The sequence below is a fragment of the Copidosoma floridanum genome, unplaced genomic scaffold (genome assembly GCF_036245765.1).
Source record: "Copidosoma floridanum isolate Cflo_tuat_1 unplaced genomic scaffold, Cflo_Japanese_pri ptg000035l, whole genome shotgun sequence".
Taxonomy (NCBI): Eukaryota; Metazoa; Arthropoda; class Insecta; order Hymenoptera; family Encyrtidae; genus Copidosoma; species Copidosoma floridanum.
Window position 1 is genome coordinate 203,435 of NW_028321912.1, and position 24,884 is coordinate 228,318.

Sequence of the window (24,884 nt, forward strand, 5' to 3'; positions counted from 1 at the left end):
ATAATTAATATATTCTTAACGATACTCTATAGTCTATTTGTAATGTAGGAGATCTACAAAATTTTCCGAAAAAAGTTTCGAATCAATTTAACACGTGGATAACAGGTAGAAAAATAATGAGCTCTTGTGTAATCTTGTTCACTGAACTCGAAGTTCTACTCTTAACATGACGTCAAACCCTTCACTTAAGTGAAAAATACTTGACTAGGAAGTAAAACTGCTTTTACTAAAACGTGATTATAATTTTCACAACTTTGTTCCATTAGCTTGGAAAGTACTTTTAAACATTCTATTTTAATTTTTGTTGAAACAAAATATTTATCATATGATCAGTTAGATAGTTAATCATAAAATAGTGGATTAACATTTCTCAACCCACCTGACAATGCAACGAATGGTGATGGGCAGATAATTGTTGATATACTAATTAATAAACAATACTAAATTGCAAACCAACTGACCATTCCATATTTTTGGAATGCTATGCGTGTAGGACAGACATTCCTTAGAGACAAAAATCGCTGACAGTTTGGTACAATGTCGGAGCTTTCTGAATTGAAATTTAAAATTTATTTCACAAGTTTGAATAGGATACCCATTGCAGATGTACTAGACATCGTCTCAAATGAGGTTGGAGTTTACCGAGCATGAGGAAACGAATGTATTAGTTACGCACCAAGATTACTTCCTTAAAAAAAAAGTATGTATTGCTTTTGCGTGTAAAATTCTCGCCATGGAAAATACAACATAAACAAATATTACATTACTTTTTTTAAATACGTTTATTTACACATGATGTATCACGTTTTCAGATACGTAATCAGGATGCAGAGAGTAGATCTCGCTGTTTAAACCATTTTTCGTGCGATTCGTTTATAATTTTGTTTCGGCCAAAGCATATTTTTAAATCTGAGCAGGCAGTATTTTGCAGAGATCACAAGCGCACATGTTAATTTCCAGCGGACGGTAGAAACGGAGCAACGAACAGAGCCTCGGGGCTTGGGCACCGATGATATTCGGATGTGAAAAAGTGACGGGGAAAGAGAGAGGAAGAGGATGCAAATGCTCTCTCGCGTACTCCTTTTTCCAATGAAATTGGGTTCAATATTACCATTTGAATCGCTCGCGGCGTCGTCTGTACGAGACCATTGGTATTTTTTATTTTCATCCTTTATTTTTTCCTTTTGATGGTGGTGTTTCCCTTTTTTTTTCCTCTTTTGCTCCACATGTTTTTTAGATGAATGAATCGAAACACTGCTCGGACAAGTGTATTCAGTTTGAAATAAAAAATTATCCAAAATATCCACGTTATGTTACGTACAATTTATAAAATTTTATACATTCTCAGGCTGAAAATGATAATTTGAAAGGTTAGAACCATTTTTTCCATTAATTTGAACTCTTTACAGTAATTGTAAATTTTTTATACTAAAAAATAACATAAGTAGTAGCTGACACGACTGATGCATACTTTTTAGCATCTAAAGTTATGACTATATGTATTGACCTACTCGTGCTCTGATAACAATCATTGTCTTTTTCAATTAATTTCTCGACAAAAGAACAAGAGTTAAGGAGATATTTACTTCATATTGTATAAATGTAAACGAAACGTCTTCATAAGTGTAAACAAAAAATCTCTAAAATGACACTCCACTGTTAAGGATGTCTTTTATTAATTTTTTTTTTTTTTTCCACACTAAAATATAACAGGGAAGCTTCTTTTTTGCCGAAAATCGAGCGTTTCGCGGAAACAGGAGCAACAATTTAAATGTTTTGAGCTGTTAATTTAAAACGAATCGGCAGCGCGAAAGGAGAAAGAGAAAAGTTCACCATCAGAGAGGGAGAAGAGGCAAATGAAAGCTGGTCCGGCGTGTGTCAGCATTAATGAGTAATTTCCGAAGAGACGCGATACGCCGATCATCGAATGCGCTGACCGCGCTCCAAGCCACCGTGCCGGAATACACACATTGAGTTCTTGTTATTTGCGGGCTCGCACTTGAAATATCTGCGTTAACAGGATGACCAAGGGAAATTTGCCGGTGCATTTCACTCGATCGTTTACTCTTCCTCTTTTTTTACCTTTTTTTTTTTCAGGTTTGCACGAGGGAAAAAATAGGAAGAAGCCGTTGTGGATTGATTGTTTGTACAAAATTGATTAATATTAATGACTTTTTCTTCAAGATAACGTTTTTACTCCAGATGTCGTTAATTAACCTATTTTTTTTAGGAACTTTACTTTGCATTACCAATTCCATGATAAGTAAATTAAAATGAGCATATGAATCAACGTATCTACTGAGTATTAGGCAATTACGCGAATTTCTATTCAAAATTAAACATTTAGTATTAATAAAATGAATTTCACATTCATTAGTAGCTCATATTTATGGAAAATGTGTCTAAGTTTGCGGAAAAATTTTTTTTTTTCGTTTTTTCTTCATTAAAATTAGTTTACAAACTTAAGCGTGTTTAAGAAAACAACCAATTTTTTTTTGCATGAAGCATTTGTCTAAAATAATAAATAAACTTTTGAAAAATTCATATTCAACTTAAAAATTATTTAAAAAATTAGCTGATGTATTCTATGCACAATATAATCATACAGCTGAATAATTAAAAAATTTATTAGACTACATGTTAACATTCAACATTAAAATTTTTTTATTTTTCAACAGCATCTTCATTGTAATAGCCACGGGATGTTGTTCAGTTTATATAACCATCTGTACTTCCTTTAAGATATCAACCAAAAATCAACTAAAATGATTGAATGTATTAGTAAATACACGTAAATAAAATTAAAAAAAAAAAATCATAAAGTTAATAAAAAATTTTTTTTGTTTCCATTTAATTGTTATAAAAAGTAATCCCAACATTTCAAATAATGAAGTACACTGAAAAAAAGTTTTTTCTTAGGATTAAAAAAAAATTTATTACAATAGTTCCTAGCGAATACTCCCTTTAAAAAAAATTTAGACTTTTTTACATCAAAGATAATTTTTGTATAAAATTAATTAAGTATAATCTTATTTCAAGAGATTATTTGCTTGGAACTGTCTTTAATTTAAGGAACTTCTTTTCAGTGAATGTATATGCACTTCACATGCGTATGACGATTTTATAATATTTTATGTAAAACAACTCCAAATATTGTTAATTTTTCATTTTACGTATAAATGTTTTCAAAATTATCAAGCAGTGAAAAAAATACCCAACTAATATTTCAGCATGAGATAGCCAATGAAATTATTAAATTATTGTGAAATCGATTTATAAAAATGACTAAAAATTTTTTGAAACCTACATTGTATTATTGTTTACACACAAGAGACTTGTCCCTCGAACAGCCCTCCGTTAATTACAACATGAGAAAAAAAATCGGGACAGAATTCCCCCCTTCGATAGCACACATCAATCTTAGATTACCAAAGAGTAAAAGAGACACCGATCTACACACGTGTGGCGAAGAAGGCAACCCTCCATCGCATCTCCTCCGAATAAACGCGAGCTCGCGAGCATTGATGAAATTCGCCTGGATAATTGAGCCCGGGCTCGCACGTGAAAATTTAATTTGCGCACCAGCAGCTCCCCCCGTATTCAGATCTCCAGAATAGCCTCCCGGCTCCGCTAAGACACAAAGGCACCCGCGATACGCTCGAGGGCAAATCACTCGAATTGCTTGCTGCCATAACATGCATACCGTCACGTCACGTACAGACACATGTACACGCAGCCGAGGCTTTACCTGCCTGCAGCTCCGGGATAATGTACAGCTTTGACCGAAGGGGCTGCAGGATAAGGAAGAGACGGAGGATCGATGTACGTGTGCTTTCGCGCGTAAGTGATCGGCGGCGCTGGCGTGCCTTCGAGCGTCTAGATGCGATTAGGTGATCGCTTACTTTTGTATACATAACCACGCGTAAGAGAGAAGGGGAGCGAAAGGTGGGTAAAAAGGAGGAAAGAAAATTTTTTTTTCGGTTTATCAATATGAGTGATTGTGTCGATCTGAATTGTGACGTAAGTTTGAAGCTAATGGAATCTTTTGTTAACTCGCTTATAATGATTTAATGCTGCCGGTGTTTTACATATTTGGTACTGTAATAACGCAAGAACTCAAAAGTTCTCAAAAATATCGATAGTTTTAAATTATAAGATGTCACTGTGTCGTAAAATATACATTACAATGATGTAACTGCATGGGATGAAAAAAAAAAAAAAAATTAAACAAATTACCAATGCAAAAATAATAGTAAAGATAAAAAATCTTTTTCAACCACAAATTTTCGAGCAAAATGTTCATCATAACAAGTAGAGTTTCAAATGATTTTAAAAATTGTGACTGTGGAACATCTAATATTTCTGAATTAGAATGAATCTCGTAGAAAATTGTGGACAATTTAATTTTTTTTAAACTCAAAAAAACTTGTGTTTTGCATTTGTGCAAAACAATCTTTTGAAGGTTAGAAATGAGCCTCTACATTTTTATTGAATGTAATCTATTGTGTCAGTATATTGTGGAAAAGTTAAATACTAAAATTTTGATGGTTTTATGATATACATATTTTAAATCATCAAATTTTTAACTTATAGTTGAAGTTCGAGGTTGAGATTATCAAACTAGTGTTGCTCTTTTACACACGCCTGCAAAATATAACTCTAGTAACTAGCAAAAATAAGGGTTGTAAAAATAGTTTTAAAGTGCCATCACACAACCAGTAGTTAGCAGGATATCAAATTAAAAAAAAAAGAAAAACAGGAATATGAAACATTTTCTTTGAATAAAAGACAGATGACTCTCAGTAATAATAATACTGATTATGTGTGAGAAGCACGGAAACACAACAGCCAACTTTACGAAAGAAACCAGAGTAAGAAACAATTATAAACCCCCAAAAATTGGATCAAGATGACACCGTAGCGTTAAAATCCGACCCCATGTCACATAAACTTCGCGAAAATTCCAGCACCTCCGTTTCTCCAGGCGAAAAGCCGAGGCTAATTTCCATCACCGGTCATTATGCCCACCTCCCCCCTCCCCACACAGAGAGAGCACAGCCAAGTAAGAAAAAGCGCGCATGCGTATCAATTTCTCCTTTTCGCGCACATTGAAAAGGGAAAGAGGTCGTGGCGTATAATTTTTCATTTTTTTCGTCGCTCTCTTTTGCCGAGAGGCCATGTAGCCGATATTTTTATTTTCAGCATGACAAGGGACCGTCTATACATCGCAAATTAGTAGGGCAAATAGGGAAATCGATTTTTAATGGGTGACGATTCGCCACCTGGACGTTCTTGCTCGTAGGATAGATTCGGCTTTTTATTACGATCGAAACCCTAATCGGTTATCAAGATTCGCCGCGACATAATGCCATTTTGATGATATACTATATAGAGCAATTGGAGGAATTTGTATTGTATGACACGATGCATTCGGTATTATTTTCCAAACAAGTAATAACTTAATTTTCTTCCACTAAGTGAAGTAACATGTGTATGAGCGAAAGGCAGACAGGAATACTTCTCTTCTATTAAATCGTTCGAGTTACGACACATGTGTTTTCACCTGCATTTTATTAACACAGCATCTTCGTGTCTGCATTACAGCTCACGAAATTTACTGCTGTATACGGTGATTTTATTATTGCGCGTCAAAAATTAAGCACTTGACATATTGCTTGTACTGATTCAGAATATTATTCTTGTCGTAAAAGATTGTGGGGAATCTTTTTGATTGTAAGTCTGATTGACTAGTCTCGTTTACATCGAGATTAGGGACCAAATAATATCAAATTTAAAAAAATTTGAAACAATAATGATTTTATGAGGTACTTTACGAGAAATTATTTACTTGGAACGTATTTTTCTGATTGGACAATTATTAATTCTGACTGAACATGAGTTGAATAATAATTTTAAAATATTTTGTACAAAAATAAAAAAAATGGTATAAAATTGTATCAAGCCATTTCACCGCTTTGACGAGATGAAAATTTTTTTGCATCACACAAAAAAAAGTCGACACCCCATCCTAATCAAACCAAACTCGATTAAAGCGGTGAAAGAAAAAACGGATTTCACCCAGTTGTAGCTATTAATCGCTAAAAGAATTTTAATGGAAGGCCTGGTGAGTCTTGGTACATAAATCTGCGCGAAAAGTCACGCCGAGAATGCCGTTTTGCGAACGTGTCCTCACATCCCTATAGCTGTCTCGTACTATATCTATAGGCGCAGAGCATTAGCACACGGCACGTGCGAGCACGTGTTTTGTAATATCAATGCAACGATGAGCAATGATCAATGGGTGCACTTTTGACTCTTTCACTTGCATGCCTGTGTCGATGGAGATAAATATGTAGATGATATTGCGATGCTCCGATTCAACGTTTTAAACCTGCGCTCGGATTGTGTCTTGAAAGAAACGGAGTAGAAGTAAGCGGATGATCGAGATTTTTTGCATTGCGCAAAATAAACGGGGAAACCCATATTTAGCTTACCTAATGTGGGTCTGAGGTGGGTTTTATCCATTATTTAATTGATTCATTGATCGGTGAGAAGTTTTTTTTTATTGTCAATGAGCCATACAGTAATTATTGTTATAGTTACAGGCACTTTAATTTTTTTTTTATTTTTCGATTAACAAAATTAATTTTTATTGATTTTAATTACAAATACATATCTGTTTGAAGCATTAAAATATGTTTTTTTTAAAAACAATTTCTGTTAGTTTATCCAAATCAGAGAAGGTATTATCTATGGAAAATATATAGAAATTAAAAAAATTTTGAAAGGGGCTCAGCCCCTTTGTAATGTTTTGCACGCGTCAATTCTGGTAAAACTCATAAGTTTCTAAATGGATTAATGATAAATTAATAATGTAATAATATTGTAGTAATTTCATAAGCCATAGAAAATTATCCTGCAGCAATACAAACGCGCCTATCAAATAAAAAACAATAAAAATGATGTAACGATATAAATACTGTACGCAAGTCAGGAGAGCCGCTTCTACACACACAGTAGAGCCTTATAACGCTATCGTGACCTGTCTGGTAAACAAGCGTAGTTAACGTGTAAGGTGTTGCACACGTGTGCACGTATAAACAAGCCTCGAGCTGATCGGTGCCTGGGTCCCATATAACCCGTCGATTGACGGTACTAAGCCTAGCGCTCGTACGCTCTAGCACGTTTTCCCTTCACACCTACAGCGGCCGTATTAAAACAAGAGAAAAGAAAAAAAAAATGAAAAAAAAGGAAAAAAAAGTAGGGACTCGCGCGCATGGCGTGTGTTAATCGGGCCGATTTATTGGGCAAACTGCCGGAGCTCTGGGAAAATCGAGAGACGTGACTCGACGAGCATAGACGTGGATAGCCGGGGTTAGCTTTTCTCGCGAGCACTGGTGCTTACGGAGGAAAGGAGACGGCCGAACCTCTCGTGAAAGCCACCTCGAGCTCGAGCTAGGAGGTATTAGTTGTTATTTGCCTCTGTTGTTAATTTTAGTTTTTTTTTTTTTAAGGCATTTTTACGTAATTTAATCCGGGAAACGGGTCGTGTTTGTTTGCCACGAAAGTACACAGATTAACTGTAAAAAATTATAATGTTAACAAGTGTATCGTAACAATGAAAAGTTTTGTCTATTAATTGCTACAAAAATTAAAACTTACACTATGAATTGTTTGGCTACTAATTTTTAGTTGGACAATAAGTTTTGTTTCAATTTAACTTTTTTTAATTTACAATTTACATCCTTAGTATCCCATGTTACTTTTTTGATGTATTTTCTTGGATAAGATAAATTATTTGCAGCAAGTCTGCATTGGAAAAGACAAAAATAGCTCGCATTATTTATACCGTGCTCGCGTCTATTGAATTCTCTCACATCCTGAGCTCTTTAACTGTTGCACTTGGGAATGTTCCAAGTGTCCTTTGACGCTACGAACGTCGTTTCAATGTCGCGGTGGCAGCTTGACATTCACTACTGTATTAAAATGTCGTCGGTGTGAATTAACATTCACAGCATTACCAGATACTTACGGCGATAAGTAGCTTGTAGCGTGTATTTATATAAGTATTAGCTATTTAATGGGTACCTGATTTTCAATGCGATTAGATAGTGTATTCCGAGTAAGGCTTAAGGTTTCATCACTTACCTTGAAATAAAAATTTAATTACATAATAAGTATGATATTCAAACTACCACTAGCAATAGCATGAAATTTAAGGTTATTAAATTAAAACAAATCTTACCCATTGTATTTCTTCAGTCTAAAGTTTGGAAATTTTTACGTCATATATTAGCTAGTTAGATCAATTGACTTAACAATTTATTTACTGAAAAAAATTCTATTATTTTTAGTAAATTTTTCAGGGTTTGATCCAGTTACGTTAAGATTTAAAAATATTTTTTAGTTGAACCTTAATCTGCTAAAAGACAGCTTTCAGTGGTATTTGAGGTTGTGTTATGTCTCAACATTTTTTTATCATTTGTACGAATTGAATTACTTAATACTTATTTTTTGCGTCATTTTTTGTTTATTCCATTAAATTGTTTACTTTAAGTATGTAATTAAAACTGTGGTTCTTCGTAAGCAACGTAATCTATATATAATGGTTTTTGAAGGACTATGGGTTTAAATGACTTAATCGGTAAAAAAAAAAAAAAAATACTTTTACAACAAATAAAAGTGAATTTTTTGGAGTAAAAATTTCAGAAAAAAGTTTACTGCTATTGGAAAATAATCTCGAATATACAGTCTTTTCCATACTTTGAGGTTAGGATAACGTTCATTTAATAATAGATTTATCTCAGCATTAAACCTCAAAAAAAAGGGGAAAAAATCGCTTATCAGCCCGAAAAAGTATACACCATCAAACAATCACGTCACGCAACGTCGTCTCGACTCTCGAGAAATTTAGAGTGTTTTCTATAGCATGGGTACACCCAGCACCTAGTGTGCACAGTAAGTCGGCTCTGGTATAAATATTTCGAAAACTGACTGACGTCGTCGTCATCGTCGCTGTCTCGAGACGAGAAGAACCGCAGCAAAAAGGGGGTGTATGCGAACGAGCGCTTCCATAATAATAAAAGGCCCGAAAGACAATCTCGTCGTCGTCGGGGTAAATATTAAGCAGAGCTTCACACACGAATATTTCAAGCAGGTATTAGCGCTAAGCGAGAGGAATTTCCGAGCTGGAGAGGAGGACAATTTTCTGGGACGAAGAGAAAATTCGCGAGGATAAAAGTTGCACGGAGAACACGATGTAAGAAAGGAAGGGGCTGAGGCACGGTGACGCGTACCGGGTCGAGTTGAGAGTGCATGGCATTTGTCGAGGGCGAATATACCGGGGAAGGTTTAAACGTTTTTATACTATTTGCAAAATCTACAGTCTCCATAATCTTTGGGACAAAAAAAAAACAGATAATAATAGAATTGGAAATTTTAGACGAAATGTCATTATTCTCCTCACAGCGTAACCACAAATCTTTGTCACGTAGAGACCAAAATAGTTTAGTTATTTCTTTGATGTTTTGTTTTGTTGTTCAACAGACGAAAACCACACACTTAATGAACAATTTCGCGTAGACTAGAAAAGGTGTAATCCAAATCTCATGTTGATCCCACCAACGTGAGAATTTTCTAGCAAAAAAGTGTACTCGTTGAAAATGGTAGGGGTGAATAAGCTTCGCCTCTCTCCGAGGAGAGCACACTCGAGCCTCTCTGCAGAGGCGAAATCGAAACGTCAAAATATCGGTTTACATCGCGTGTTACACACTATTGTGTAGGATTTCAAAGCGTTTGTCTGAACGAGTCTCGTGACTGAAAAAGTAAAGAAAAAAAAAGACTCTTTGTGATCGCACGTTTTTAGGTAAAATGAGGGCTTTGTTTAATTTCTGCGAAAAACACAGAGATTTGAGTGTGTTATCGTGAGCGTGCAGAATCACGGAGAAAAAAAATTATTTCGACTAATCGTGTCCTCTGTATTTTTTAACCAAATCTTTCGTCAAAAGTAATAGATCGAGTCTAGTTCACTCTGACAATACATTCAAAACTTGTGGGGTGGCATTGTATCCCTAACAGCACATGAGCCAACGTTACCTTGAAAACATTCATTAAAACCGAGTTTTTGTCTTATTCTATACAGGCATTCGTATTTCTAGAACGCACGACCATCGATCGCATCGTGGCACGAAATATCAATTATAATAACAATAAAAAAAAATAAATCCATGGGTTCGTCAATGCAAAAAAAAAAAAGTAACAATAACAACAACAACAGCGTCAGCATCAGCATTAGCGAGCGTATCATCGAATTCTCGAGTTTACGCCAAAAACATCCGGATCAAACAATTCGAATCCTCTCGGAAATAGCATCCCGAATTGTATACACACACAGACAACCCGGTGTGTGGCGGAGCAATGCGAGGCACGTGGCCACCGAGAAAGGTAAGCTCACCCACCCACCCTCTCTCTCTCTCCACTGCACGTGCAGACATATACGACGCGTGGCACATCGAAACATTCGAAACTCCCCCGCCGTCGACGACATAACAGTGGTGCGCTCTACCGTGGCATATAATACACAATCGGCGACACGCGTAATTTTGTGTACTGCACGTGTATACACGAATTCTCTTTCTCTCGACTTACATGACTCGCGGCACTGTACAATACACATGTTCGCGCGCGGTCAGTTCGCTTTTCCGGATCTTGCGATTACTACGCCTGTACGGCCGGCTACACTCCATACGTAAGCGTGACCAACGGTTTTTTTTTCCGCTCGTTTACAAACGGAATTCCATTCGCGTTTTCGGCGGGAGGGATATATCGAGCATTTATACCGTTGTGCGCGATAGTTGATGACTTTCTACCGTATGTGTTACACTGTAAAATCCAAGTGTGTTCAAGTACACGTTCAAAGCGTACAATCAGAATTTCTATTTTTCATAAAATGCATTATAATAGCATTGATAAACTTTTTAAGAATAACCAAATCGACGCTTAGTAAATTATTTCACTTATTCTATTTAACTGAAGAGAGTAAAACATTTCTGACACAGATTTTATGCATTTGAAAACGTGTTGAATCTGTGACACCCAAGTTTTTTCACTTCCCAGCTTTGCAACATTGGTTTTTCCTATTTTTAAGTGTCAAGTTTTGTAAAACTGGCTAACTACTTGGTGCACCATAGATTTAGTTGTTCTTCAAATTCTTATCCCCACCACCATGACGTATTTTATAAAAAAAAAAAAAAAAAAAAAAACTTAACTATACACTTTAACCATGTTATTTAACACGCTTGGATTGACAGTGTAATAAAGCGATTCAAGACAGTTGTAGTAAAATTTCAACTTTTGTAAAAACTGGCGCTTGGAAAATTTCAATGGACGAAAAAACAATGTACCATTCGTGTGTCGGGAGGAGGAACGAAATTCGCGAGTAACTCGGTCCTTCCCTTCGCGTGACAGCAAAGTTTTGGGAGCTGAGAGGTTGAAAAGAGGGAAGCGAGCGTGCAAAGTGCAAGTGCTGGTCAAGAGGAGGAAGGGAAAAAGACACCCCGTCAGTCAGACCCTGAATTTTCAGTTGAAAGAGCTAGAGGGAAGGGAGAGGCGCAAGGTGCCAAGCCCGGCGTGAAACCACTTTATCTAATAGCTCGGTCGATTTTCTCGCGCTCGTATATCATTACTAAGCTTCCGATTCCGCAGGGATGCAATTGAAATGAAACTAGCAACCGCTACTGGGATATTCAACGGCAGCGGTGACGTTTTTCTGCGACACTTTACGCGTCAAATGTAATTTTTAAGATTTGGAGGAGATGAGGAAGGCGTCAAAATTCGTGTGTAAAATGAAGCCTAAGAGATTACGCGCTAACGAGGTTCAGACTTTTGAGTTGGATTGATTTGTGCGGTAGCTGTGAGCAAGAAACCCTATAGAATTAAATTATTCAATGGTTCGAGGGAATTGAATGTTTCTACCATTAGAATGATATTTATCTTACCCAAGAAATGATGTTTCCTTATTTAATTTACAATGAAACAATATTGAATTTGGTAAAACCATAGATAGTATTTAGTGCTACCATGAAAAAATTTGAAGTTGAGGCATTCTAGTAATGTCAAAAGTTCTTTCACCAACAATTGATGACGTCATCATGATTATAGTCAATGCAAGATTTTATCCACCTCGTAATACTTACACGATGATAGATAGTATCTCACTAAAGCGCATAATATCACCCGATATCACCTAGAGAATTCGCTAAAGCCACGGTTATATAATGAGTAATCAATAACGATAATAAGATGGATTACATTTTAAAAATTGCCACAATTAATCAAATCCCCCTAATAAAAAACTATCATGCTATATTTATTGAATATAATCGAAAAAACGTGAATAAACGTAATTACAGCTTTCTTTTAGTCTGCATTACCGAAGTGCTAAATTTTAATTCTAAAACTAACTACTTACAAATGAAAAGGCAAAGGGGCAAGGAAGAGTGAGACGACAACCAAGTCCTTTCGAAGGGGAGGAAGAAAGTTTTCGGTCACGTCTGGCTAGTGGAGATCAGCCGTCGCAGAATGATCCTTTGACGCAAACTAATTACGAATTATGGACGGTGACCAGGACTGTACCCTCTCTCTTGAAGATCCATTAGAAAGGATTGAATTTTGTTGCTCTCCCCTTGGGATCGCAGGTTACGTTATTTTCGATCGCACATACTTTTCCGTTCTTCAATTCTTAACAATGTATGATTGCTCTTTCAACTCTCGAATACATATAAGCTCTTGGAACGCGACAGAAATACCCAGTCTTGCAGCCAAAAGAGCAACGAAAAAAAAAAAAATAATAATAAAGTAAACAGAATATTATTACTAAAATGCAATAAAAACCCGCACAGTGGCAGTGCACAATTTGTATTATTCACACGTGCGCTTGTACAATAGAGAGTGAATTCCAAACGTCAAAAGGGTGCGAGTGTAGGAAAAAGAGAAAGAGGAAAAGAGCACAAGACAAACGCCAAAAATTCGTATTATAATCCTTGGAGCGGCGCGATTATTCGTTTAATGCGTTCCTCGCGCTAAGCTCAACGTTGAACCGAAAGAGAGAGGGAAGCTGCATTGTGGCGGATAACAATAATAACAAAAATAACCACGCGAGCGCGTGTATTGCAGTATATGGTGGCAGAAGAGGATCGAGCTCGCGTGGATTTGTTGTGTTACGGGGATACGTGTTTCGATCATAAAACCCTCACGTGTGCTTCAGTGTTTCATTATACATTCAACGAATAAACAAGGCATCGAGGCGAAACGCTAAAATGCAAGCCTATTTACGCGGGGGAACAGAGCACAGATTTTATAGGTGCGGGTATGATGCAGCAGTGATTGTATAGAGTAGGTAGTCTGTGGATTTTACACGGTGAAAATCAAGCTGCAGACAGGGATTGTACGAGGTTTAGGAGCGCTACTCTCCTCCCTTCGAGTGGAGTTTGTAAAAATGACAACTTTGATGATGATGTTGGGGAAAGGAAAGATGGGTTATTGTGAAAGAGTTGTCGATCGATGAATTTTGATCGAAAGTTTTGAGGGGAAATTATTGTTGTTTGGATAAAACTGTTGCAGTCAAACAGTATCTTTTGTAAAATATCAGTTGTTACATGATTGGTTGAGATAAATCGTGCAATTAGTTTGGAGCGCATAACCTAAAATATGAGATTTTGAAGAATGAAAATGGAATAATTGGAATTTGTAAGTTTTATAGAGATTGACCATCCAAAAAAACTCGTCATTTAATTTTTCTATTAAAAAAAACCTTAAAAAATGAGTATGTTTATTAAAAGATGGGGCGGATGGTAAAAGCATATTAGGGGCAAAGCCCCATTTTTTGAAAAATAAATATAGGGAGATAATCACGTGAGCTGATATTATCGTGATTGTGGAAGCGTATAGGAACAAAATATGAAATAGGTTAGAGCGAAATATAAAATAATTTTTTTTAAATTAATTTTCTACGCTTTATGCATCAGGTAACATTGATTTATAATTACAAAAAGTAAATTACACAAGTGTATCACAACATATTTCTTTTATAGAATCCAAAAGATAGCATTAAATGTATTGAAATTTTGGGGATTCATCCAATTCGATGACTGAATTATTGATAGTGTTGTTTATTATAGTGATGGCTATTTTTAAGACAGCAAAAGTTAACTGCTCATATTTCAATCGAAATTGTTCTCAGACGTGACATACGCTTTATGTCAAACTGACCTATGTAAAAAGACTAACTTAATATTTTCACGCTTGAAAAAGTATGAGTAATGAGTAATGCAGATGCGTAATCACAACTTTTCAGATCCGAATGTGGATACTTTTAATTAAATTTTTTTTTTTTCTCAATCAGAAACTTTGACCAATCGAGCATATTAATGTGATAAATTTAAAGAGGCATTTTAGTAATTATGTATGCAATCTAACATGCAACTATGGTAGTCATGCTAAACTTAATTTAGCATGCATCACTGATTAACGAAAGTAAAAGTAATCGTTTCCTTGCTTTCAAAAGTAGGTTGTTACCTAATAGTTATAAAAAAGAGAAACCACAAGTGATTAAAAATGCATGTTAGTTTAGCTAAATATGTCATGAAAAAAGTTAATTTTATATTACAAGTGAATACTCTGTAATATAAAGAAAGCCACCATAAAAACTTTATTTTTATTTTGTCAGATTAGACTAGTTAAATTCTATATATTTTAGATCGCTGAATACACTTTTGAAGAGGATAACCTTATTTTCTTTCTTTTTTTTTTTTTTTGTCTTAAATATGATTAACGTTGACTCTGCTGGTTTTAGACCTAAACATAAGGTAATATAATTTTTATGTATTTTTCCATGTGTAAAACAACAACAACAACAACAACGACAACAACAACAACAACAACCGTAACAACATCAACAATATTCGATGTATTTGATTCTGACTTAATATTCGAATCAAAGGAATACGTAAGATTATTTCGTGAGCTGTATGTTATTAGTGACGCAAGACACGCGGTGACTGTGATTTTTGTAAAAAAAAACAAATTGGTAGAACAATGGGAAGAATGTAAACTAAACGATCACAGCAAATGGCAATCTTGTCGAGATTTTTCTAAATTTTTGTTAGTTTGCACAATGTAAAATGTAAGCAGCAGTTAATATGAGATGAATGTAGTGACATTTATAAAGACACTGTTTCATCGATACGACTGATCTCAACGTAAGTGTCTCGAAATTTGCAGAGAAACAATTTCAACGATCATTCAACTTTAATCCAATATTTTTCAAACAATTAAGTAGTCCGATTTTTTCTTCTTTCCCAACACTAGCGGAAAAACAAATACTTGCCGTGTTGACATAAAAAAGAGCTGATAAGATAATAGATGGAGAGAAATATCTGTAAAAACTAAAAAAATAAAAATAGCTCAACCGCCAGATTCATCTGACCCCATTTTCCAGTGCTACATGACATCGGCAATCTTACGACACCCGTAAAACAACATGCTTTGATCCCGACACGATCACCCGACGATTTACCAATTTTTGTCATTTTTTCAAAGAACGGAGAATGACACACAATAGGACAAAACGACTCCCGCACCCTGAGCTAAAGAGAGAAAGATAAAAAAAATAAGAGTGTAAGAAAATGCAAGCAGGCAACAACAACAACAACAACAACAACAACAACAATCTTGCAGCTTGGCTCTTTTTCCTCGCCCGACTTTAACACACAACAAACTCTCCTCTCTGCTCCAGTTTTCGCTTCCTCGAGCAACTAATGGCATTAACAGCTCTCCAGGGTGCACATGCACGTACACACATACACACACGCATACAAAGCGACCGCGCGCATAATAATGAAACCTTTCGCTTTTATGAAACCACGTGTGTGTAGTGCACCGCCGCTGCCTTCCTTCGCTGCGTATGTTTTCCTCCTTATCGAGTGTTGCGCTGCGCACGCTTGGGTCTTTCGTTTCCCTTTACTTTGTATAAACACTTGTACATGAAAAAAAAAGAACGCTTCTCGAAAATTAAGCTGAACCGCCTATGACGAGAGGAGCGGTTTTTTTATCGAGTTTATTTTGGACGGGCTTGTTTTTGCGCGTTGAAATTTACTTTGAGTCGACGTTGCCGGGAGAGCAACATTTTCGAAAACGTTGACTGGCTCTAAATTTTGAGAAACCATGTGATAAAAGAGAAATCTTACATTGTGCGGAGGAAGTTGTGACAGAGATCATTATACTGTAAAAATTTCAGTAATTTTAGGGACGGAGCGTCGGAGCTATAGTTACCGTAACTTTTACGCTAGGTTTTAGTACTTTTTAGTACTTTTTGTGTAAAAAAATGTTTTAATTAATCTATTTTTAAATAAGTACGCATCTCAAAATTGTTTGAAGCTTTACTCCGATTCTATGGTAATTTTTCTCCCGGAAAAACAAAAAAAATTTGCGAGCCAAAAGTTGGATAAAAAACTTAATTAAATTTTATTTATACTTTAAAAATTCTTATATACATTAGAAATCGAGTTTACTTACGTAGTTTTGTTTTAGCTTGAAGAGTACGAAAAGTTCGATATCTAACAATTGTACCTAGTTAGGTTAATTTTATGTCAAATTTCAAAACAAATCATTTCAGTATTTCATGTTACCTTGTGACAATTCACTTTTCTATTCTGTAAGCTTCTGGCAGCAAAACAGCACGAGTATACACTTAATCCACTATCTTAAACAGAATTACAATAAGAATACTTTGAGAGCAATCTCTGAACAAAAAGCATCGTAGTTATTAAAAATCCAAATAGAATTTATACGTACTTTATTTGTCAGGGTAACAACAACCATTGTGCTATGCTCGTAGTAAAAATTACAAATTTTATAATATGAGTTTTGCAGTAATTTAGATAAAAATCTTAACTTACTTTGGTCCTAACTTTGCCGCATTATTTTACGGTAAAAATTGTCATATTTGATTTTCACAATTTAAACAAAATCAAAACCTTATTTTTTTTTTATTTTTTTTTTTTCTACGTTTAATAATTCGATGCATTTTGATTGCAGTAACAAGTCGGTTATCTGATAAACTCGGCCTTGGAAGGAATAATTTTACACAAACGGGTTATTCGTTCGTTTCGTAACACTGAACTCGCGATTGCTCAATATCACTTGTAACGGTGGGCTCGTTGATGGCATAAAAAAGTGCTAGAAGCTATTATCACGCTTTATTATAATTAATTGTTGTTTAACTGTGGGGAAATAAATTGTATGATCCTTAATGGGCTCGTATCACGAAAACTTTGTGTTTGATCCGTAAGTTAAATAATAGCAATGTCAAGATGTAGCTTTAAAATTCAAGTCTGATTTTGCAACGTGATTTATAGATTAAACAGTATATTTTGTGGAAACTCAAATCTACACAGTATTCAGTTCACACAATCGAATCATGAAATATTTGACTATTGCAAAAAAGGTTGAAATTAATGTTCAATCGCCACTCGTTGTTACTCTATGGTTGGCAGTTAACTTTCGAGTTCTCACGCAAAAGTTACAAAAGTCACTCGTCCGACAATTACGCATCAGGGAGTATTAAAAAAATACTGTGGTAACACAACGAGTGCCCCCTGTCTTTAGAAAGTGAATGAGCAAAAAAGTGGACAATAGCCAGACAAGATACGTTTCCCAGACAATCGCGACCACATAATGGTACTTATGCTCGTTTGTTTTGCAAACCATTTCTTCAAATTGGCTGAAAAAATGAGTGAAAAGAAAAGGAGAACGAACGAGTAAACTGGTGAGTTAGGAACAATCGAGAGCTAAGAAAAGAAGTTGCGGGCGTTCGAAGAATACTAGCGTTTTTTTACATAGCTACTGGCTGGAAGGTAAATTACGACACAAGAGTTGGCGACAATTTCATAAAAATGAGCACTAAGTATTGCTGTTAAAAACTTATTTTTGTAAATTTAATGCACTGACAATTGATGATTGATTAATTTGTACAGTACAATTATCTTTAGTTAAACAAGAAGACAAAGATATAAAATTTTAGCAAAATTATATAAAATTTTCTCACAACCATCGCAAGAAAAAATCATCATCAACATATGTAATTTATCATAACTAGCAGCCATTATAAAGTTTCAGACAAGTGCGAGCAAAAAATATCCTCATACAATCTAGAAAGTATTCGATATTTCTTTAAAAGAGATGGTAAAAAAAAAAAAGTTCAACGATCCACCCATAATGTACACTAAACTGTTAGCTCACCTTGCCAATTCTCAGCAGCTTAAAATAAACTTTTAATTGGCAGCGACGCGCAACATTTTTCATACCCTGTTGCGTTGTCACTTCGACGGGGACAACAACAACTTTGTGAGCTCAATTTTATGGTGGAAGAGACGAGACTCGCCCATCCTTTTTCGACACGTTTCCGCTCGAAAGGGAATTTCTTGTTATCGCAAACCTCTTCTCTCTCTCGCGACTAAATTAATGAGGGGCGCGCGAGTTGGCGCTTTGATGACGTTTCGCATCCATCTGCAGGCTACGGAGCTTGCCTTGGGTGCTCGATGAAATAATTACCTGCAGAAGGAGAAGAAACGACGAGGGTACGATTTTTTCGACGCGTTCTTCGAAAAATTCACGTTTAAGCGGACAAAGGAGGAAACAATGGCAATAAAAGGGAAAATAGTGTCCGAATCATTTGCCGCTTTGAGCGCGGGCGTAACCTTACGAGTAGAATACGGAGCCGGAGCCGAATCTAGATCGCGTGTCGTTTACAATTTCAGATTTCGCTCGTGTCTCGCTCGTTTCTCTTGCACCTAACCTGCGGTGCAACGTCCTTTCCTTGAAACTCGTGACACGTAACAAGCTCGAGGGAGCAGGGGGGAAAAGGGACTGAAAAAATCGCATATTTAACATTTTTTGGGGAACGCGCGGCACGATTTGGTATTCAATTTTATGCAACGTCATGACGCGACGTTGTGATTTTTGCTTTCTCACGTCGTTTGAGGCAAAACATGATTTGTTTCGCGACTGAAAGTACAGAGAAATATGTTACGAACTTTGAAACGAAATGTGGTGTTTTTAGAGATATTATAGACGAGGATAGATGTATCGGAAAATTTTTTCTAGTAAAAACTGTAGAGCTGAGACACGTTTGAGCAGTTGATATTTTTTGTCAGCAAAATATCGTGATGACTCGAGTATGAGCATAATAAATTTGATCAAAATTACTCGATGTATGAGCTTTCATTTTTTACTAACATGTACACCAAACGGTAATAATTTCGTTCTCTAAATTCTTAGTGTAAGCCCCTTTAACTCGCGTTGTATGAGCCTGCACCCAAAACACGCATTGGAATAGTTTCTTAGCCGGCTAAAATGAAAGACGTTTACAAGTTTAAAAAATATGTGCAATTTGTCTGAATATCCTTTAGATAATATTTTCGCTGTGAAAAAAAAAAAAGTTTCCTTATCCTTATTTGGGTATGAAAGGACTAGGTTGCAATTTCAACAAGAGCTCTTACGCTAATTATTTACCTTTCGACCAGGATGTATGTTTTAAAATTTTTTGACTTCAAATAATTGATATATTTATAAAATATAAATGTTATTAAAACGAAAATTGTATGACTTATAGTTTTGTAATAAATTACAAAATTGCTATTTTTTAATTTCTTTGATGTTTGAAGTACGAGTATGATCTATTTGCGCCAATGTACGATTCAAATTGAGTATACGGTATCAGACAAATGTATAGAAATAAGTATAAAATATTTTTCCTAGGATATCCTTAAGACCTTGAGTAGCTTTTACAAAAATTTTAGGAGCCATTAAATCAACTATAGTTGGGTGTACTTTATTTCCTAACAAGATATACTACGCGATTCACAAAACAGAAACCTACCTTATCGATAAAATGTAGTTTTATTGGTTATATCTTTCAAAAAAGTAAAATATAAAAGTGCAAAAATGTAATTTACGCCATATAAGTGGACAAGTGTTCAGCAAATAGCACCTTAAACTGTTATTCTATCGACAGTCTTAAACAACTGCTCATATACTTCAAAATGTTCTGTGTATACAAGCGTAATAAATATCGTAGCGAACACTAGTTTTGTTCCATTTTATAACTATTTCAGCACTAAGGCTCACAAATTTTTTGCATCAGGAGAGAAAACATAAAGCGAGCAGCTGAGCTTCTTTTAAGGATGAATGAATGTTTGTCAATCCTACTTCCAGACATCATCCCAACCTATCACTCTCAGCGGCAATAGTAGTTATATTGTCTTAGATTGTACACACATACAAAAAACAGCTCAAGGTCGTTGGCTTGTAATTTCATCGAGTTTCCCACGATGCGACGTATACACAGTGCAATAAAATCAAGCTTGCGATCAGATGTACCGGAGATACCGCGAGCTCGTCTAATGCGGGGATCACGATCGGAGGTGAGAAGTGCGCCATTAGAATGTGTACGATGTGTATACGTGCACCGAGAGGGTAATAGTTGACGCAACTTTTCGAGAAATTTCGTGATTCACCACGTATATTTGTATAATATTATATAGACTATCGATTGATGCAATTGATTTTGTATGGATTACATAAACGTGCAGTATATCCTTAAAACCTTTGGATTTGGAAATTCATGGATTATACAAAGTGACAACAGTGATTGTTTGATCAAAATAAAATAAATTTTAAAAGGGAAAGAAACAAGAAATCGTATACAGTGAAAAATAGTGTTGTAATTTTTTATTTACAACATGCGTTATCATGTTAAACAATGTATTGTAAAATGTGTACGAAAATCATGTCAATACTTTTACGCTGAAATCAAGGATACCGGAAAGTTAAATTAAGATTTTTATTTAATGAATAATTTACGATAATATTTTTTTACGGTACTTGACACACAATATCACACTTTTAAAAGAGTAATGACTGATAAGATTATTATCTTGAGTAAAAAAAGTTCATAATATTTTTTTTTTTTCAACTTTTTTGATGTACCGTCTATGCAGTTATATGCACTATACCTGTTAATGTGAATTTATTTTGTCATTGGTTTTAGAAAAAATAGGCTCCGATTTTTTTGAGCGACATCTTATAAAATATTTCATTTTAGATGCCTCTTGGGTCACCAAGCTACAATTGGAATACGCATATAACAACATAATTTATTATTTTAAAGTTAAGAACTCGTAAATAAAAACCAAAACTAACTCAGCTTGTACCCGGTTTCTTTATTTTAATAAAACAATTGTATATTGAGAGAAAAAAATAGTAAAAATTATAGAGAAATTCCAGCAAAAATTACCATTCCACCCAGTAAATCGGATGCAAGCTGGCAGAAAAGGAAAAAATAATTATTTTCAACCGTAATAATTATTGTTTCAACATTAAAAATTGTAGTTTAAATAGTTAGAATCGAAGTTAGAATTATGGTTAGAACAGAAAAAAATTACCATGCTGGAACAGTAAACTTTCAAAAGATCGGTTGATAAATTTTACTTTCCCGCATGGAAATTTTCACTGTTCTAACCATAATCTTTACTTTTTGAACCATAATGTTAACTGTTTAAACAATCATTTTTACAGTTAAAAGTAATAACTTTTTCCTTTTTTGCGACCTTGCATTCGATTTACTGAACGGAATGGTAGTTTTTGCGGGAATTTCTCTACAATTTCTATTATTTTCTTCTTTCAGTATAATAATCGTAAATATGGTTTCACTCAAAACTAATTAACGGTAAATCCTTTTTCACAAGTACACAAAGGGTATTTGCTTAAAATACAAAAGAGAAAATACTTTTTTTTTGTCCATACAAGAAGAAAACAAAAGCTCCCAACTGAAATCTGTTAACAAGAAAAGCACATGCATTATCATAAGTCCCCGCGCAGTCAATGAACCAATGGCTACAATCTCTAACCTCATGTGTGTGTCCCTATGGGTGTCATAAATCGGTTTTCTCCGTTGGTCAGTTCTCCCCTTCACTCTAGCCCTGGCGTTTAAAAAACGAACATTTCGCCATTGCAGGACCAATTAAATTAGAACAACCACACGGTAAATCTTGGAGCTGCGCGGGGACATACACACACGTAGATGCGAGCGTAGATGGATTCGCGAGGGTTTGCAATCCATCGCCGATGAAATTTAGATCAGAGAGACCTATGGACGTTTTACATGGATCGAGTGCGCGCGTGTGTGTCTATTCCCTTCCTTTTCGTGTACCTGTGCGTTTACACCGTGTTTGTCGATATAGTCGTTGTTGCGTAACAACACCGAGAATCGCATTGTCTAGTTAAGGTGAATTATTAGTTTTGTTTGTTTTTCCCGCTACAAGTTGGTTTTCACCACATTCGTTTTTCGATAATTTATGCTAGGTAAGGTAACATTGTCGAAGCGAGTAAACGGAGCAAAGACAATTTGCTCTCTGAAAACAACCCCGAGGACAATCGATCGATCGTGTTTTTTTTTTTGCGAAACAACGTTCACGCTGCTGCGAGGACTGTAATTTTGATGAGATCTCTGGATACAGTTACATGAGTGTGTGGTTGGACCAAAACGTTTTGTTCATATCGGACTACTTTCGTTTTTGAAGGTAAGTTCAACGTTAAGATTTCAAATGATTGTTTGAAGTTAGGTATTGTAAGACAAAAAATTTTTGAGATTTATGCAATTCTGATGTTTCTAAAAGCATCAAAATGTGCCCTTGAAAATTAATTTAGAGCATATTCTGTATGGATTCACCAAATGAGATCAAATTTTTATGACGTGTTTTATACATTTTTAGAAATTGAATGAAACTAAATCACATGGAGAGGAATGCAGGTATTGTAATATTAGATTCATTCAAGCTGAGATTTGTTTAAAAAACCTTATAATATGGCAACTAATTAAGAAAATATTGCGCTTCAGAAAACCAACTTTTTAACCTATAATAGTTATAATATTCCAATTGTAAAAATTAGGGTTTTTGAGTTTAGTAAAAGTCTAAGGTAGTTCATGACACTCAGTGTTTTTCAATCTACTTGAACAAACGATCGTAAGAAAATGTTTAAAGTTATCAACAAAAACAGGTGTTTTTGAATTACTTGCTAATGAGATGTAGTGTTAAAACATGTAAATTAAAAGCTGAATACCTCGAAAACGGCACGCCAAATTAGCATAAAAATCATTAGATAAGTAACTAAATAATTTTTTCCTATACGGTAGAAAGTAAAAATCATCAACTTCGTAAACAATTTTTCAAAATAAAGTTCATCGTACAACCCCATGCAAAAAAATGACGGAAAACAAAAGTGACGCAACGAAAGCGTGCATGAAAAACACAGTCAAGCGACCACCATGCTCCCTTTAACTGCTATCTCTTTTTTTTACGATCGCACCCGAAGAGAGATTGCCCGCGAGAAAAGCTTCCAAACGTAACGGAGCATCAGCAGCGAGGTAAATTTTATAACATGCAAGTTTTCCTTTCGCGGCTTTACGATTCCAGCCGCCTCGAGTGGAATAATGGTTTTTATGACTCTTTAAAAAAAAAGCATCCCTCCCCCCCCCACAACCCATCGTTTTGTTTGTCAAAGCTCTTTTTTTTCCGAGTCCGCGATCGAAGTATCGATGAGAAAGATCATATTCTTCGAAAGGAAGGCAACGGATTTACGGCAGAGCTGACGCGAAATATTTTTATCGCCCGTTTAGTTTTTCCAAAGCGTAAATTTCCACGCGACATGATCTTGACGGTCAATATTACTTCGTGAGGAGGGGGGGGGGGCAAAAAATCGTTCCACAAAAACAAACATCGCACGCGTACACCAAAACACAGAGTTTGAAATCGGACTTTATTTTTCTGGGCAGGCAAATCCGTAGCTATGAAAAAATAAAATAAAACAACAGGAGGGGGGAGTGGCGCGAAAATTTCGCAAAAAGCCGAGCGGATGTGAAAAAATAAAAAGCGTGGGGCGCGCCCGGAATATCAAGCAAGCTTGAAACAAGAGGAGAGTAATCCAACAAATGACGGACGGACGGGCCGTCAATTTCGCAGCTTCTCTCTCTCTCTCTTTTTCTCTCGGTGGTCCGAATCAGCTTCCGTAGACGCGATGTACAACTCGAAAACAACGCATTGCTACCGTGAAGTGAGTTATAGGGGCGAGCTGTGTGTGGAGGGAAAAATTTGACATTTAAAAAACATTGGGGCACGCGTACGGGCTGGAATGGTGAATCTATTTTCAAAAAGAGAAGGGTCCACTGCTGCAGCGAACTGATGTTTTATATTCAATGGCCATGGGAAGAAGGAGGAAGAGGAGATGGTAGGGTCCATGAGATTGGAAGAGTATATATTGAGGGGAATGCAGGAAAAATTAATTTACCATGCACTGGAGATACTTGGGTGGTGTTTGAATTCTTTATCGATATTGAGGTTTTTTTTAATATTGAGAGCCTCGAAAGTTTTGAATTGAAATTATTTGCTGAAATGCGATGCTGATAGGATTACGTCTACCTAAGAAAGTGTTATTCATTCCGTGGAAAATTTCAATAGTCGAAGTAACCATGTTGCATACTATAATTGTGGAATCTTAGTGAAATTTTTCTTTTTAATGACTTACACTGCTACTTTTGATAGATTTTTTTGGAGGTTAGTTTTTTCATATTGAGATGAAAATTTGGTAAACTCGGAAAATTAATTTTTTAAAAATACGTCGTGTGAGGGTTGTATTTAATTGTTTGTAATTTTTGTGAGTTTTTGAATAAACAAATACTACAACAGTTTCAAGTTAGTCGTTTTAAAATTTTTTTTGTTAGTCTTTTATTTTAAATAATTTTTCGAGTATCATATCAAATTTATTTATAG

General features: G+C 35.4%; 1 protein-coding gene across 1 annotated transcript in view; it reads right to left on the reverse strand.

The window, feature by feature from the left end:
* The window catches only part of qin (tudor domain-containing protein qin), a 264,240-nt gene that overhangs the window by 139,610 nt on the left and 99,746 nt on the right, over positions 1–24,884 (reverse strand). The window lies entirely within an intron of this gene.